Source organism: Rhinolophus sinicus, linkage group LG05 (genome assembly GCF_036562045.2).
Source record: "Rhinolophus sinicus isolate RSC01 linkage group LG05, ASM3656204v1, whole genome shotgun sequence".
NCBI classification, from domain to species: domain Eukaryota; kingdom Metazoa; phylum Chordata; class Mammalia; order Chiroptera; family Rhinolophidae; genus Rhinolophus; species Rhinolophus sinicus.
The window spans coordinates 81,227,842-81,233,747 of record NC_133755.1 but is presented as its reverse complement, the minus strand read 5'-3'; positions in this window follow the sequence as shown (position 1 = coordinate 81,233,747).

Here is a 5,906-nt window from a genome sequence, read left to right as displayed (position 1 = left end):
CCCTTTCTGTTTATTTATTCTGATCCCCACACTGTATGGTAGCTCCAATTTATGGATGACTAGACTATACAGCAAGAGCAGTTCACAGATTTCCTGCAGTCCTTCAGGGAACCCGGTGGAAAATGGTGGCTAATAAAACATTTGCATGTATCCACAAGGCAGGCACCAGACCTGAGAAGGAAGCGGTCCTTCCATCTGAACCTTATACATTGCAAAATTAAGTAATTTTCTGAATTCTCATAGCTAATTACCATCAACTTTCCAAAATCCACACTAATAGAAGGAAAGCGTAGCCTCGATAATAAAAAAAAAAAAACTTTTGTTTAATTTTGCGATACATTATATGGATTTCAAAGCAAGTTAATTTCCCTAATTATGTTTGGCCAAGGTAATGACACAATTAATTTGCATGCTCAGTGCCCATGGTGGGAGAGTTGAGTCAAAGCCCGTTGGGTAGTAAAAGGGAGTCAGCCGAAAACTAAGTATTTGCTAATGACAACACAGAGCCCTAAATACTGCTTTTTCTGAGCTACTTCCTCATTTGGGAACCTGGTCCCACATCAACCAAGTTCAGCTTCCTCACTTAGCTCCTGATTCCTCCGCCATGAGCAGCCTGGATGTTGTAGGGCTTCCCGAGGATGAGGTAGGAAGGAGCAGTCGGAGTCTAGGTCTTTCAGGGCTGGCCGCCCATGTCGCTCTCCATGGGCCGGCTCCTATTCGTGCCCATGTGATGCCCTCCTTTGGCTATACCTTTACCCCATGGTGCCCTTCACATGAGGCCTTCTTACCCCTCTACAAATCATTTGCAGCCCAGCCGCATTCCCACCGCCTTCTGAAGAGGCCCCAACAGAAGTGCAGTTTGTTGCAAGAGCCACAGTTGGCTCCTGGTTTTAGACCATTCTTACTGGACCACCAGACTCAGAGGGGTCACCATGGTCTGGAAACTTGTATAAGCTTTGCAGATTCAGCAACTCAGCTGAATGAGCTCACCCAATTACTACAAATCTGGACAGACGGAGAACAGAAAGGTATGGAAAGAAGAGATGATGGGTGTGTATGTATTTGATCTCCAATCTGAGTTTACTTAAAAATGACAAAAGGGGAGAGGGGGCCCAGATATCCAGCCATCAGCAAGTGTGTCCTTGTACTGAACACCTGCCCCCACTGGTCTCTTTGCTAAGCGCTGTGGAAGCTCCAGCTCTCACACATGAGCGGACAGCAAACCACGTAAGGCCCCATGGGACAGAGGATAGATAATGTGTGGTGCAGAGGAGCAATCCTAACATTTAAAGTTGAAGAGGTGTGCTGAGAGCAGAGTTGTCACAGAAACTGTTGGAGGAGGTAAGAATCTGGATTCCAAGGGGTGACAGGAGTGGGGAAGGGGCTGGGGATTGAGGGGGGGGTAGGGAGTGCAGGGAAGGAAAACTCTGGCATTCAGAATGAGTGTTTTGTTGCTGGGAGTAGTAGAAATGAAGAGTGGAGAAATAGAGTGAGCAGGATGGTAGAGACACTTAAAAATATGACTAAGCAGCTCATTCGTTTGTGATTTCATTAGTCCCCTCCTTCCTTCCTTCCTTCCTTCCTTCCTTCCTTCCTTCCTTCCTTCCTTCCTTCCTATCTACAAGGATTTTCTGAGTGCCTGGTGCACGCAGCACAGTGCTAGGGCCGTGTAGGAAACAAGGAAGTGTGAGGATCAAGATGTTATCCTTAAGAACCTTATCAGTTCATGGGTAAAAACCCTCGTATGAAAACATCATGGGTGCTTCACCGGGGGGGGCCATTTGCTCAGCTGTGCAGAGTGCTACCCAGGAGAACAAGGGCTGTGAGGGCTCATTGCCACATGGGGTGACCATGGTAGTGGTGTTTGAGCTGTGCCTCAAAAGGGAGGCAAGTCTGAAAGGTGATAAAGAAGGGCAGGTGTTCCAGGAAAGGATTGACAAACACAGGAATGGGGAATCAAACATTCTGCCCAGGGAACGGCAAGTGGTCTGTGTTGGTCACAGGGGGTTGACCTGCAGGGGCACTGAGAGAGATCAAGATGGATATGGAGAAACCCTAGAACATGAGAACAGAAAGGACCTCAGAACCTTCCACCTCTTCCACTCCCTCTTGCCTAGGACACCGTAAGAGCCTCCGGCTGGCCTCCCTTACCCAGGCTGGGAAGTTCTCTTCTTCTTTGAACTGAGAAACGCACAGGTATTAGGGTAGGCTAACTGTTACAACGAACAATCCAAATATCAGTAGATTAATATCGCAACCCAATGTAGTCTGCAGAGCGCCTCTGCTCCACAGAGTCATCCGGGGACTTTCTCCTCGTGACACCACCACCTTCAACCACAAGGCTAAAGTTAGACAGGCACACCCACATGCCATGGGTAAGAACCAGTCACATGGCCCTACCCAGATGCTAGGGGGCTGAGATGTAGTTTAATTGTGAGCCTAGGAAGAGGAAATGGGTTTAATGAGAACCCAGCCTCTCCTATAACCGCTTTCTCCATAATCCTCATGTTAAATTGATGTCTGATTTAAGAAGGGAGAAACAGAGACATAAAGAGCAAGTGGGGGCCATGAGAAGACAGCAGGGGCCTGGCAGTGCCAGAGCTGCGGATTCCACTCCAGATCCTTCCCCTCGCCACGTCCTCATACACTGAGTGCTGGTCGATTTGCTTAGCCTCTCCCCTACCTCAGTGTCCTTATCTGTCCCACAGGAACTCTAACTCGGTCCTCAAGACAGGTGATATGAAAGAGCAACCTGCTCCTGACCTCCCCATCGGGGGGAGGGGCAAGGGCAGCCTGGGCGACAGTCACTCAGCCCCACCTCCGTCCCTCTGGTACCCCCTGTGCGACTGAAGAGAAAGCTTAAGAGCACAATGTTATTATAGCGTCTCCATATTGCACTGTCATCAGGAAGCCTGGGCCTCTGGGCAGCACCCTGGCAGCCCCATCACTCTTCCCAGCTGCACGCAGCCTTTTAGACCATGCTGGAAAGGGCAGGAAGCATCTAATAAAACAAATGGCCAAGCAAGACCACTCATCCGCAGCTCTTCAAAATGATCTAAACTTCTGACTTTTGATTTAAATCTGCATCCTCTGTGGCCAAAAGCATAAAACAGAAGATGAGGGAAAGAACTAAAATGAAGGCATGGGTGCCAAGAATTAGATGGGGGAGGGGGAAGGGGAAGCAGCTCTGGGACAATACCAAGTTGAGTGCCAGCCAGACAGGCTGACATGCAGCCAGGTTGGGTCGTTTTCATTATTCATTGCTCAGAACTTCTGCCTCCGTTACTAAGCTGCCCTGAAACGGGCCAGGAAGTTTGACAGCTAATCCAAGAACAAATGCAGCAATCTGCCTGCTCCTGATTTGCCCTTCACCTTCCCCCTCAGCCCCCGAGATGAGCATCTTACCGGGCCGGGCTGGGGGTGGAGACAAGTGGGCCAGAAGACCTGGTTTTATATTCTAATGTCATCTGTTCTCTTCAGATTCATTTAGTGAGAGACCACCACGAACCACGACACGTTGTCAAATAGTGATGCGTTTGAGGCAAAAGGGGACCAAAAGTAATGGGGCTGCTGGTTTAGCTGGGGGCCAGGGACCACGGAAGGCCCCCCTGAGGTGACATGGAGCAGGGAGCAGAGTGAAGGGAGGGAGACAGATTTTGGGGGCAGATGACAAGATGTCTCAACAGAACTGAGGGGCTCTGGACATATTAAGGTGCACTTCGGAACCCCTTTAGGTTATCCCAGCACACCTCAAACACCTGTGTGTCTTGAAGAAAAGCTCACCTCCAGAATAAGACAGGAAACTACTGCCAAGTGTGACCCTTCCCGCTACCCTTACTTGGGGGCATTAAATGACTGGCGACTCTGATGCAAGTCCAGACCCACTTTTCATGGTAACAGATTTGGGTGTTGCAGCCAATCATTTCCTCCTGTTGAATAATTTGAAAGAAGAAAAATCAGGCAATCGTGCCCTACAATACAGCTAACTACTTAATTCCTTTCTAATGTTTACATTACTAACACCAGCATTACAAAACGATATTTTTACTTTCAAGTGATTTAAATGTGCAATTTGGTGTCTCAATTACTGGGATCATTATAACTTGAAAAACTGAAGCAGCGTTCCCTCCCTCCTCTTTCCTCTCCCTGATGGTGCCTCATTTCTATAAAGATTCTATAAACAGAGAGCAGGGCTCCATAAAGCCCAAATACCCATTTCAAATGGCTTGGAAGGTGAGGCCCTGATGGGCGCTTTCAAGGAGCCAGGAGGGCCTGCATTCGGAGTGACAGGTGAGTGTTAAAATGGTCATCAACTCCCCGAGGGGCAGCCACTGCCCCAGTTACATTCCAGGTAATGCCTATTAATGTGCCCAGAACAGCTGGGTGATTGACAAGCCAGGAGCCCAGACTCTGGCTCCAACCACTCACAGGCTTGGGGGCATGGGGGTGGGGGGCCAGGTAAAACAAGGCCAGAGAGGATCCTAGAGCCCCTTAGGAAACTACAATGTGTACAGAAACACAACACCAGCATACAATTCACAACCATAACGCTGCAAGGAGGCTGGAAGAGGCATCAAGTGGGCAAGAGCATGGACTGTGAAGCCAGTCAGCTGGGGTTCAAGCCCAGGCTCTGCCACTTAGCAGCTGGAGACCTTGGCAAGTCCTTATCCTCTCTGTACCTCAGTTTCCATATCTGTAAAATGGGGATCGTAGTGGTACTTATCCTGAAGAGCCATTGTGAGGACTAAATGAGTCAATATGCACAAGGCATTTACAACAGTGCCTGGCACACAGCAAATACTCAGCAAGCGTTAGTTTATCACTGTAATTCCCATTTTAAGATGAAGAACTGAGATTGGAGCAATTAAATACCTACCCAAGGCTGGCTGCTCCAAAGACCTTTGCCTTTGCTGCCCTTCTACCTGGAAGCCGCTCTTGCCCCTTGGGTGACTCAGGTGTCTCTCAAACACAAGCCCCTGCAGACCACCCAGATCCCACTCCCACCCCAGCCTCGGTGCACCTAGCTCCCAGACTTGTTCTCTCCCTGGCACTTATCACACCTGAAATTGTCTTGTTCACTTAGTAAATGACTTCATACATGTAAAGCACTACTGTTATTGTTATTGTATGTTGGCTTGGTTATCTACCTCCCCCCACTTAAATGTAAAACCCAGGGGATCAGGACCCTCATCTGACTTGTCCACCACGTGGAAGGAGTTCAGGACTGGCTTCTTGGGTATGTGACCTGTGCAGTCACACCGGGCCCTGAGCTCTGCAGGGCCCCACGTTTGGTTTAATGCTCTGCTGTTACTGTCCTGAAATGCTTACTTTTTTAACAAGGAGCTTCACATTTTCATTTTGCACAGGGCGCCTGCAAATTATACGGATCAGTCCTGAATGAATGAATGAATGAATGAATGAATGAGCAAGCCCACATGTCAGCCCAGGTCTGTCAGACTCCAAAGCCTCACTACTGAACCAGCAAGATAAAAACACGCCTCCCGTGGGGGGAAGGGAGGTGGGCAGGGCATCCTGAACTGGGGAGTAATCCCAGCCTGACCCGGAAGAAGATACTATGCTGGGAAGGGAGAGCCTAGAAAGAGGCATTTGGGTTTCCCTGGCATCCAGTTCTTCTTCTCAACTTCTCGTTGCACTTGTGCCTCAAGTGGGGTGAAAACCATCCGCTGCCACCTAATGTTACTCTTCTTGTTGCTGAAGAAAGAGGGACCTCAGTCCTTGCCTCCAAGAACAGCCAGGTGCTCTTCAAAGCCACAGCTGTGGCAGGGCCTCCAGCGGAATCAAGGCCTCTCAGCGCACCCAGCACAGCCCTAGGTCCCTGGAGCTTGACAGTAAATAGATACAACCCTGGCCCTTTGGGCCGTGGGGCAGCCATCAAAACTGTGTGG